The sequence below is a fragment of the Camellia sinensis genome, chromosome 9 (genome assembly GCF_055761805.1).
Source record: "Camellia sinensis isolate YWXY chromosome 9, ASM5576180v1, whole genome shotgun sequence".
Taxonomy (NCBI): domain Eukaryota; kingdom Viridiplantae; phylum Streptophyta; class Magnoliopsida; order Ericales; family Theaceae; genus Camellia; species Camellia sinensis.
The window spans coordinates 151,552,518-151,564,503 of NC_138969.1; the positions used below are offsets into that span (position 1 = coordinate 151,552,518).

The 11,986-nt window shown below is 30.6% G+C and overlaps 1 long non-coding RNA gene across 1 annotated transcript; it reads right to left on the bottom strand.

Moving 5' to 3' along the window:
• Positions 1-9,128: 9,128 nt before the first annotated feature.
• Positions 9,129-11,578, bottom strand: LOC145798800 (uncharacterized). Its single transcript, XR_014340440.1, has 2 exons — positions 11,244-11,578; positions 9,129-11,030 (listed from the first exon to the last, which is right to left on the bottom strand). It is a non-coding gene; the product is annotated as an uncharacterized LOC145798800 (long non-coding RNA).
• Between the last annotated feature and the right edge of the window lie 408 nt (positions 11,579-11,986).

Consider the following 11,986-nt stretch of genomic DNA (forward strand, 5'->3'; position numbering starts at 1 on the left):
AGAAAATTAATTTAATTATTATTAGCATTTTGGAAATGATCCCTAAGCTCCAGGTTCAATCAGGATTTTCGAGTTTTCTGTTGGCGCGCATGTTTGGCTCTGTAACTAAAATTAAAGACAAATAAGGATTTGAGGGTCTTTATTGAAAGAATTTAAAAGTCAAGGACTTAATAGGTTTTACAAAGGTAAGGGGTCTCACATCCATTTTTGAAAGTCCCAAGCTTTCAAGCTTAGATTTCATCTCCTTCGACTTAGATGCTCACCTTAGTTCCATATAACAAAACGTAGAGCACGAAGAGAGCTTTCAAGTAATCTGAGCAGATCGCGTTTTCGTCGAAGTTGGATTTTGGGACTTTATCTGCTTCTTGCTAGAGGTAGGGATTTCTTTGCTACTTTCAATACTTCATCTATAGATAGACATGTGATAGATTTTATTGCATAAAAATCATATTTATTATGGATTTTTCAAAAATCATGAAATGGGATCTAAGGTTTGATACTTGGGGGTTGTAATTGTTAAATTGGTTATTGTTTGGTTAATTGAGGAGTAGTTTATCATGTTTATATTGAGAGGGAGGAAAAGCCCTAATTTAATGTTATTAGCTTAATAAATTGAAAAGGGATAAAGTTGAATAATTGTTATGTTTTGTTTAATATGGACTGTGTAAATGTGTTAATTGCTAAAAATGGGAGTTAACCTTGATATTGGGATTGTTTTGGACTAATTATGTTAAGTTATAATTTTATATCCATGGATTTGTTTTTGTGAAATGAAGGGAATGGATTTTTGAATAATGATTGGAGTATTGTAACTTGGAAAATAAGAAAATTGATTTAGGAAAGAAAATGAAATCATAATTTTATTTTTATTTTTTATTTATTTATTTTATTATTTTATTTTATTTTTTATTTTTTTGTAAATTAAGAATGAACATGAGAATATGATTATTGTATTATATGTAATAAATATATATGTTTAGAGGTTTTGTCTTTGGTTATCGGTTGAGGATGACATTGCTATATTGAATAGATTATGTGTATGTATTACACTTGGGTTATATATGTTTTTTACATGTTGTGATGGTTAGTAATGTATACTGCGCTAAGAATGAGAGATACCATTATCTTCCAACTAACGCTTGGAGAATTGGATGCGCTTAGAATGAGAGGTACCAGTACCTTCCAGCTAGCACCTGAAGAACTTGGCAAATGTACCATTACCTTCCAGTCAGTGTTTGGTAAATTGGCAGAGATACTATTATCTTCAGTCGATGTCTAATAAATTGGTAGAGGTATCATTACCTTCTAACTTGTGTCTGGTAAATTGGTATTTTGTTGTGGAAAAGTATATCCTTGGCTTACCGTACTTAAGATAGGTAAAACCTGGGTTGGGGTTTCAGTGTTGAACCGGTTTATAGGTGTATATTATATGGGGTAGCAGTTTGGTTGATAAGGTTGGGTTGTCTCATATGATTGTGTAGTAGTCTTGACATGTACTTTATTTTCTTTTCATGGGAAAGGTATTGTACGTACATTTGTGTGTCGAACAGGTTGTAGAAATGTTTACCCTTGGCTTAGGGCTTAGAAATGTGGTTCATGTATTAATAATGGGTGTATGTGATGGGTTGAGAGTGTGAGGAATGACAGGTAATTGGGTTTTGTGAACACCTTATCGAAAATGCATTGTTAATATATATATATATATATTTATGAAATGGATAATATAAGAGAATGAAGAGAGAACATTACGTATTGTGGAACTAATTGAACGATTTTTGGGAAAAGTTTATATATGTAAGTATGCTTTGATTATAAACTATCACATTATTTATATTGTATGATATGGAGCATCCATAATCATAGCTATCTGTATGTTGTTATTATTTAGGATTATGTTGAGATCCATATTGGACTTTATATTCATCCCACGTTGCTAGTCCTTTTTTAGGTGGTGTAGAGAAGTGTTTCAAGATCGATGATCTTCCTTATGTGTTGGCTATAGGGCCTTTTACTTGTTGGTGAAATGCTGAAGTTGTAAAAGGGTTGAACCCTTTCTCTTATATATAATGATGTAAGTCTGTAAGCGATTTATCTAATTGTAACTCATATAGCATTCATTATGTATTTGAATAAGAGAATCTTTATTTATTTATCCTTGTTAATGAATAGAATTTCCGCATGTTATCTCTAGAATTGAAGTATAATAATGGATTTGGTAATGGTATCCGAGTAATTAAAAGTGGGGCGTTACATTTGAGTCTTGTGCTATTATCTATTCTTTTTTTTTCTTGTGGTTATTCATGTACATTCTATTGTATTCTCAAAGTGTCATTTGCATCTTTGGGTGTTAGAGTGAATCCAAGAATGGTGGAAATGCTTCAAGGTTATTTTTTTTCACTTTTAAGTTGAGACCCCTTGAGCGGTCCTTTCATCGTTCGAACGGTAATGCCAACCTTCTAGTCTAAACTTTTGGGAGTTTGTATTCTTCGCTCGAGCAAAGGTTTCGTTGCTCGAGCAGTCTTTTGCAAGGAGGAGAGACATTCTGGGAGTTTGAATTGTTCGCTCAAGCGTCGTTTTGGTCGCTCGAGCGGTCTATCCATAGTCTACTCCAAAAAATGTGTTTTTAGACACCCCATTTTGACTGGCCCTAAGATTTGGGTGCTTTCTTTTGATTACAAGACAATGAAAATCAGAATGTGTTTCTTGTACAATCCTTAGTAAGAAAGATAGAATTTGATCTATATTCTCCACCCTAAATCTAATTTGGCCAAGTGTTTAGGTCTTGTCGGGCACCCAAAACGAAACGGAGTTGAATCGAAGCAAAACAACCTTTTTCTCCTTTGGCTGGTCAACCGCCCCATAGACAGATTGCCTAGTTTTTGTGTTGGTTCGGGTGGGCACTTCCTAAACCCATTTTTTGACCCATTCATACATTGAATGCATGTATACTCACCCTTCATTGCCTAGTGCTTGATCCATTAAAGCTAATGCTCTACTTTTGTCTTCCATTTGCTCCATTATCTTCCCTAATGCTCCATTAATCTTTCATTTTGTCTTTCACCATTTCTTCACTTACATGGCCTATATAAATACATCAAATTGTTGAGAGGAGGAGGATGATAGATTGAGGAGAGAAGGCTAGAGATTGAGAAGAAGAGAGTTTAAGTTTTGAATTCAAGAGTTAGCCAAAATTAAGTGTTAGTCGTGAACTTCCATTTTCTCAAGCTATACACCATACACCATATCTCATATTCTCTTACAAAAACCACTCAAGAACCAAGCCTTAAAGCTTTGATGAAAGAGAAAGTAGTCTTACTAAATTGAAGAAGATTAAAGGGTGATCATACACTTGTTCAAATCCATCATTCTAAGCTCAAATTCCAAGCTCTTGAAATGAGGATTAAGATCATAATTCATAACCTTGAAGGTGATCAAGAGGAAATTTGGAAATCAAGAAGTTCACTCTTTCTTTGGAAGGGAAATTTTCAATTCTTTCATTTCTATTTCAAATTCATTTTCTTGCTTTCGTTTCATATTGTTTTGCTGTAACCTAACCGAAAATGGTTAGTTTTCAATTCTTTCATTTTCTTGCATTTTCTATCTCCTACTTATTTTCTTGCACTTTCTATCTTATTCTTGTTTTTGTACTTTAGTTTCATGTTAGTTTTGTTGTAATCTAACCGGAAGTGGTTAGTTAAGTCACTTATATATTCCTTAATTGTTCCTTTTCTCGGTTTTGCAACAAGACAAGTTTTGCTATGTCTAGTTGGCCGACCGATTAGCTTCTTTTGGACAAAACGGAGTAGCCTACCGGCATTGAGCATACTAGTTTCCAGCAATTTTCAAGACACATGAAGCTTTTATTTTTTTATTATTTGAGTGTTTTGTGAGGTTTTTATTTTGTTGTAATATTTTTCTTCTCCCTCTCTAATTTGGTTTGTAATTATTATTTTAAGTGTAGTAATAATTTCACACCCTGCTTCTCTATGTCCCATTCTTTTACTTGCTTTCCTTATTTGTGCATAAGCATCGTATCTTGTTTTTCATTATATTCATGCTTTGTATCCATGTTTCATGCATCTTGATTTGACTAAGTTTGCATTTGTGGATTTAATCAATTCTTATGTGATTATGTGTGCTACCTCATATTCTTGAGATGATTCACATGTTATATCTTAGAAGTCAAATCTTTAGTTGCATCTCATGTGTGAATTGCATTAAGATTTTGTATATAAGATCATGCATATTTCGCTAATTTTGTTTTGTAATTGTTCGCGGGATGCTGGTAAACATGTAAGTTTTTGTGCTTTAACATCCTACTTATATATGTTTAGCATTCTACTATGAGGCTGCTTGGTTACTTGATATAACTATATGAATGCCAGTGGATGGAGGTTGTGTCGCTTAATTTAGGATGATATTGATTATCATGTTTGTAAACTCAATTCTTTTTGAGTTTTACATCTTCAAAACTCTTTCAAAACATATGAAATCAAATTGTTCCAAAATGAGTGACATGGTTTATACTTGTATGCTTTACATAGTAACTTTTAGGATTTATTAAATAACCAGAATATAAACATATAAAGTCAATAATACTCATATCATGGTTTAATAAAGGCCGATTTTTGATCGGGTGTGTGGGGGTGCTTAATTAATGACATTCCCCTCTCATACCGAAGGTTCCGAGCCAAGCATCTTTGGTTGTGACGATCAGTGGCCTTGGCATGAGTCGCGGGTTTTCTAATTTTTCCAAAAATATTAGGTAGCGACTCTAAGATCTGGTGATGTAATCCATCTTTGGCAAAGATTTTGTATTAAAATGGATTTTCTATAAAAGTTGTCTAATCTGGATTCTCATCTATGTTTCACATTGCACTCATGAGACTAGATCAAAGAAGTCGAGGGTTCGAACTGTTTAATGTGCACGGGTACCCCTCGGGCATGTTACAATGTCCAATCACTTAAAAGTTAGACCCTTACACTTCTTTTCTTTCACTTCTGACTTCTCTCTCTCTCTCTACATTTCATTTTTCCTTTTTTCTCTCATCTCTCTCGAAAAAACCCCAAATCCATTGGGTTTTTGACCTAGTGTCGTCATTATTGTTAGAGAGCTTATGAAGAGTAACATTGTGTGCAGTGGAGATCAAGTTTTAAAGCTGTTGATTTTGGAACTTTTCTCTCATCTTCATTCCAAATCTTGAGGTAGGGAATTCTTTGAATTATATATAAGATTTTAGCATGTATAGTCTTTTTCCATGGCTTTGAATGTGTGGTTTGGATTTTGTAGTGTGGGTTTTGAAAATATTGAAGAAAATGACTTTTCTTATGAGAATGTTCAAATTTGAAATGTTTTATGAACTTATGAAACTCTTGAAAGAACCTTGTGAGAAGAATCTATGAAGAATGAAGGAAAAACCTTTTTGGATTAAACCCTAGTTTTGAAGAAATTTGGAAAAAAGTGGATTTTGTGAAATATCCATGAAATTGTTAAATTTCTCAAGAAATTAATAGAACCCCTCTTTGTATTGATTGTGTAGTTGAGATATCCATGGGATGGATAAATGTTGTTATTGGAAAATATTGATGACCTTGAAATGGTGTAAGTTGGGCTGTGAGATGAATATTGATTGTAAATATGAAATGATTTTGTCATGGTTTTGAGAACTATTGAAAAATGGAAATATTGTACAAATAAAATACATATATGCAATTACCTCTCATTTCATTCGTTTGCATCATTTTGAATATTGTTCAATTACGGCTATGCCTTAGAAATTAATTCATTGTTTTGAGAAAACAATTGTTGCTGTTGAAACGTTTGGGGTAAATACGTTTGGTAAGTCCGAATAGGGGGTATAGTTTGTATTGTTTAAGTTGGCCTAAGTGTCCAAGGTAAAAGACCAAAAACACGTGCGGATGAGGTACCATGTGCCTTCCGGTTAGGAGCCGGTAAAGTGGAGGATTGGTAGTGCTTGTTATGTCTACGTGTAGACACCAGCCTAGAGATTACCTGAGTCGTATTTACCACCCCATCGTCTTAATTTGAATTTCATGAAGAAAATGAACTTTTCGAAAGGAACATTGTTTGTGTTTCAAAAGAAATAGAAAACTTGGACATTAGAATATGACATGGCATTGCATTCATGTATATAAGACTGTTTAAACATATATAATTTGTTAAGATATCTTTATTGGACTATGTGCTCACTCCTAGTGGACTTGTGCAGGAAAAGATGTAGTGGTCCCACCTAGTTGAAGGTATGGAACGTCTTAAGAGTAAGAGACTCTCTTCCCTTTTTGTGATCTGATGTCAAGCCAAAGACTTAATGTGTCTAGGTGTGACAACCTTTTGTGTAATCAGGCTTAAGTTTTGGAATTTGTAACCTTTGGGCATTTACTTTCTTGTTATTTCTTTTACTTTTATATTGTTACATATGCTATGGATTTATCGTTTTAGAAGATTGAATATATATTGTATATGAACACCTTTGTATACCTTTCTTATGAAATGAAATATAGATTGAGGGAATTGATTTAATCAAGGTAGAATCGCTTATTGTATGGAATCATCATGTCTATTTTATGTCTATCATTTGGAGGTGTTACATGTAATCTTTTTATATGATGAGAGAAATGACTAACCCGTTGAGAGTGGAAGAGAGTTTATTTGGAAGAAAAGCATACTTATATTTATAATTGCATGTGTAGAGAAAAACCATAAATTAATGGAAAATTTAGCCAAAATCCCTCCTATTGGACCCTTGTTGAGTGAAAAAGACAGTTTAATTTATTTTACTTCATAAATTCCCTAAGGAGGAGGCACATAATTGAGTAAGGACAAAACTAAATATCATTGTTTTCTTGGACAATATTACTAGAGTAACATGTTACTGTTTACATCAATTGTGATGGTAATAATTTTTATTTTATTTTTTAAGAATTTCATAGTCAACGTGAATTTTATTTGATAGATCTTGATAAGAGAATTCTAAAACTACTAATTTTTATTAAAAATCGACACTTAGATCAAAAGTTATATTATTGTAAAGTTTAATATTTTGATAATAGTTGTATATGTTGGACTTTTCAAGAAAAACTTTTTATCCTTATCCTTAATATATTAAAATTTATTATAAAGGAGTTTTAACTAATCCCCTAAATTAATTAGCAGGACACAAAATCAACAATGCATAAAACTTTACTAAAGTCCAAACTTCAAAGGCAAAGTGGCCGTGAGGATGGTTGGCTCACCACCTTTTATTTTAATTCATCTTCTTTTCTTTCTTTTTTTTTAATTTTATTTTAGGAAATGAAGAGTTTTTGGTAATGATTTTAGGAGATGAGGCCAATAAATTTTAATTTTTTTTGGATAAATTACAAAAACACTCATTAAGGTTTGTTTAAAATACGAATTGCCCCCTATAGTTTGGAAAATTACAAATATCTCCCTGTCAGAATTTTTTATTTAACAGAATTAATTAAAAAAGTGAAATTTCTAACTGTTCACTTATATAATAATAAAATTATCTGAATTATTAATTGAAATAAAATTTTAACATTATTAAAAACTGTTAATTAACTTGATGATTTATTAATAAAAGGACCTATTTGTTATGAAATTAGAAATCTTAGGGGGCATAATGTAATTTCTAGAACTATAGAGATAATTTGTAATTTAAGTAAACCTCAGGGGATGTGCTTGTAATTTATCCTCTCTTTTTTTTTTTTTTTTTTTAATTGGAAGTCAACAAAATCGTATATGTGTTTTACTTACAAATAATTTTCTTTCTTGTTTGATTTTAGGGAAGGAAGAATTTAGGTAATAATTTTAGGAGATGAACCAATAGATTTGTAATTCATTATCTACAATTGGAAAAAAGCAAAATCATAAATGTCTTTGAGTGTGTGATTTATTAATTTATTTTTAAATTGAAAAATCAAGAAATTTAGAATTAAGAGTTAATAGAAATTGAGGGGTGTGAGTCTATTATGAGTCGGTTTCGATTATTTAAATAATTCATTTTGTAGTATATCTAGTATATATTATTAAGTTTGGCGATATCCTATAATAGTTAAAAAGTCAAAATGAAAAGAAAATTAATAAACCAAAGAACTATACAAAAAAATAAAAATTAATGAAAACAATAATCTATTCATTTCATAACAAATAAATATGATAAAATGTGAAGATTATGATTATCAAATTGATTTAATTTTTTTATTAATGATATATATAAAAAAAAACTCTAAAAAATAAATGGTCACCTCCTCAAAGTCTCAAATCATTAATATTTAAAAGAGAAAATTGGTGAAAAATCCACTATAACAATTATTTAAGGCATTAGGTCCAACGATTTTTTTTTTTTTTTTTTTTTTTTTTTTTTTTTTTTTGTTGTTGTTGGTGAGAGGTTTACACTTTGTGAAAATAGTTTGATGAGAAGTTCTAGAGGACATTTTGTTTTCAATTTTACCTCTTGACTTTTATTTATTTATTTTTATTTGCATAACTTTTCGTTGACTATCTATTCAAATTTATACCTATCTGTTCAAATTATTTTCTATCTATTCAATTTTTTGTCTATATGTTCAAATTTTTTATCTATCTGTTCAAATTTGTTGTCTATCTGTTCAAATATCTGTCCAAATTTTATTATTAGTTAAATTTTTACTCTTAATTTTACTTGTCATTTTTTTAACCAAATCTTATTTGTTGAAATACAAAGCCAAACCAACCCCTATCTGTTGCAATATAAAGCCATACAAAACCCTATCTGTTTAATTTTTTTTTTATCATCATTAACAACTCTTTGTTGTTCAAAATTTGAAGAGATCATCATTATCATCAACAACTCTCCACTATTCAAAATTTGAGCAGATCATCATCATCAACAACAATAACAACAACAACAACATAAAAAAATAAAAAAATTTGAACAGATATAAACATTTCAACAAAGCAAAAAAAAAAAAAAAAAAAGAAGAAGAAGAAGAAGAAGATATTTCTGCCACTATCTGTTACAATCAACAATAAAAACAAAAAATAATTAGATCATGAACAACAAGTCAGATAAAAAAAATTAAAAATCAAAGCCAAAGAAGAAATCTAAGCCTTTTTTTTAATATATATATATATATATATATATTTTTCACAGATCTAAGTCATTTTTGAACAAATAACTTGAAAAAAAATCAATCAAATTAAATAATTTTAGGGATGCTGCTATGGGCACTACAATGAAAACCCTAGGGAAGAAAATGAGATCAAGCATTGAACTATAATGAAAATCCTAGGAAAAAAAATGAGATCAAGTGAATATCATCATCGGTGAATAATATCTCTTTGTCGATTCAGAGAAGAAAATGTTGATTCACAAATGAAAACCCTAGGGGAAAAAATGTCGATTCACCAATGAAAACCCTAGGGAAGAAAATGTCGATTCACCGATGAAAACCCTAGGGATATTCACCAGATTACCTGTAAACCCTAGGAATAAACCCCTTTGAACTCCTTTTGTGGAAAATGAGATCAACCCCATTGTTGCTACTTTGTCCTCGAGTTCTTCGTCGCCACGGTTGTCATCATCGACGTCTTCGATCTACTTTCCTCTTGGGGTATATGGTACAGTTTACCTCCTCAACTCCAAATGCAACTTTATAGAACTCTACAACGTCGTTGGCCTTTGGTGCTTCCATGAACAACTGATGCTCTATCGTCGAGAAGGTCATTGCCTTCAATACTTCGTATTCAACTCCTCTATTTTGAACCTTCTGAGCCATTGATGTTATTGATTGCAAAGAGGAATAAGAGAAATGGAGAGAGAGAAAGCAAAACCCTAGGAGAGAAGAAAGAGATATGATCTGATTAGAGAGAGCATGAGATTTGAGGAGAGTGATAGAGAGTGTAAATCAAGGCATAAACTGTAAGAGGAGCTGAAGAAATAGAGGGTAGTTTGGTCATTTTGTAAAAGTTTGCCTTATGAATAAAATATTTTACAGTTTGGACAAAAAAAAATCTAAAATTATATTTATGGACAGAGTTTCCTATTTAAAATTGAAAAAAAAAAAAAAAAAACCGATTTAGAATCCTGTGAGAGACTCCAAGAGATGAGTTGGTGGGGGTCTCATGCCTTCACCAGTACATGATTATGTAAATACCAATCAGTGTGTTTGGTTTCAATTTTCTGGATTTAATTTTCTAAAAATTGAGTTTTTTGTTTTTCGTATTTATTTGTTTTTAGTGAATATTTTTTAAATTTTAAACAATTTTTTTTTTTACTTTTTTAGTTGTACCTTACTTAGATCTATCTAAAAAGTAAAATATTTATAAAAAAAAATATTTTAAAAAATTAATAAATACACAAGAATACAAAAAATGTACTGAATTTTCATATATATATATATTTGTATTTTTGGTATTTAGTGAATTTTTATATTAGGTGTATTTAAAATTAAAAAAATTATTTATAATATTAAAAAAATACAATAAAAATAAAAGAATTTCAATTTTTGAAAAAGTGAATCATGAAAATTTAAACCAAACCAACTGAATAATACCATTCTTAGGCCTCGTTTGGGAACATGTTTTTTATTAACTTTTTGGCTAAAATATGATGTAAAAAAAAGTATGTTTATGATGAATTTTTGATTTTTTACGAAAAGATGTGCAAAAAGTAGAGAGAAAATGGAATATTTGACTTTTTGGTATCAGTTGTTGATTTTTTGATTTTTTTAGTAATTTTTTGACTTTTAAGTTAAAAACTAATGTTACCAAATGAGGCCTAACATTTCCACAAGCTTTAGAGCATCTTCAATGGTTTGTCATTGGAGTTGCCAAAGTCATTTTATGGCAAGTATGGTGCAAAAATGTTCTTCAATGGTGAGTTTTGACAGTTGCTATCTTTGGCAAATGCCAAAACTTGTGTCAAATTGGGCACAAGCTTTGGTAGCTGCCAAAGCTGCTAAGTCATCAAAACCAATCGTTTCCTTCTTCTCTCCCTTCATTTTCTCCTTATCCTTCTTAGCAAAAACTTCCAAAACAGAAACAAAATTCACCAAAAAATTAAATAAATTTTAGAATCAGTAAATCAATCTGAAGCAATAAATAAATAAATAAGTTTCAGAAATTTCAAGCAATATGAATCAATCAATTTCAGCAATATAAATCAAAGAATTTCAGGAATTTCAAGTAATTTGAAGCAAAATTAAAAATTGAATTTTAGTAACTTTATACTACAAAATACCTTCAATTTGAAGATTCCTTGGCTCATCTTCGTTAGGGTTTCGAGTTGATCTTCTTCATCTTCTTTGGATGGTCTTCATTGTGGTAGAAAAGAGGGTTGGAGAAAGAAATTTGGGGATATCGCACGAGCCAAGGAATGAGAGGGAAAGTATTAGAGATAGGGCTCATGATCATCACGACAGCGCGTGAGAAGTCGAGGAGTGAGAGAGAGCGAAGCAGAGACATGATGAGTTCGCATGAGAGAAAGGGAAGTAGAGATAGGGCTTTGAGAGAGGAGTCAGTGTAAAGAGGAGTCTTTTAAAATAGGGCTTTGAGATAGTAGAGAGAGGAATTTGAGATAAGGCTTTGAGAGAGGAGTCTTTTTAAATATAATTTTTATTTTGTAATATAATTTAGTGAATGTAATTTTAATGTAGTTAATAATTTTTTTTTAATTTTGCATTTTGTTATTTTTTTAGTGGGGTGAATTATATAAAAGAAAATTTTAAATTTTTTATATTTGTTTAGTCGGGTACCATGTAAATATTTTAATTTTTTTTAAATTTTAAAAAAGTTCACAAAAGACAGAAATTAAACAATAAAAAAATTACTTAAAAATCTCTATCTAAACAACACCTACAAACTTAGAGAGAAAGTTGGTTGAAATTTGTCAAAATAATCTGTTGGAACACTATTATTATAATTTGACAAAATAATACTATTAATTACCAAATTATAACAAGCACAATATTATTTTAGCAAGCA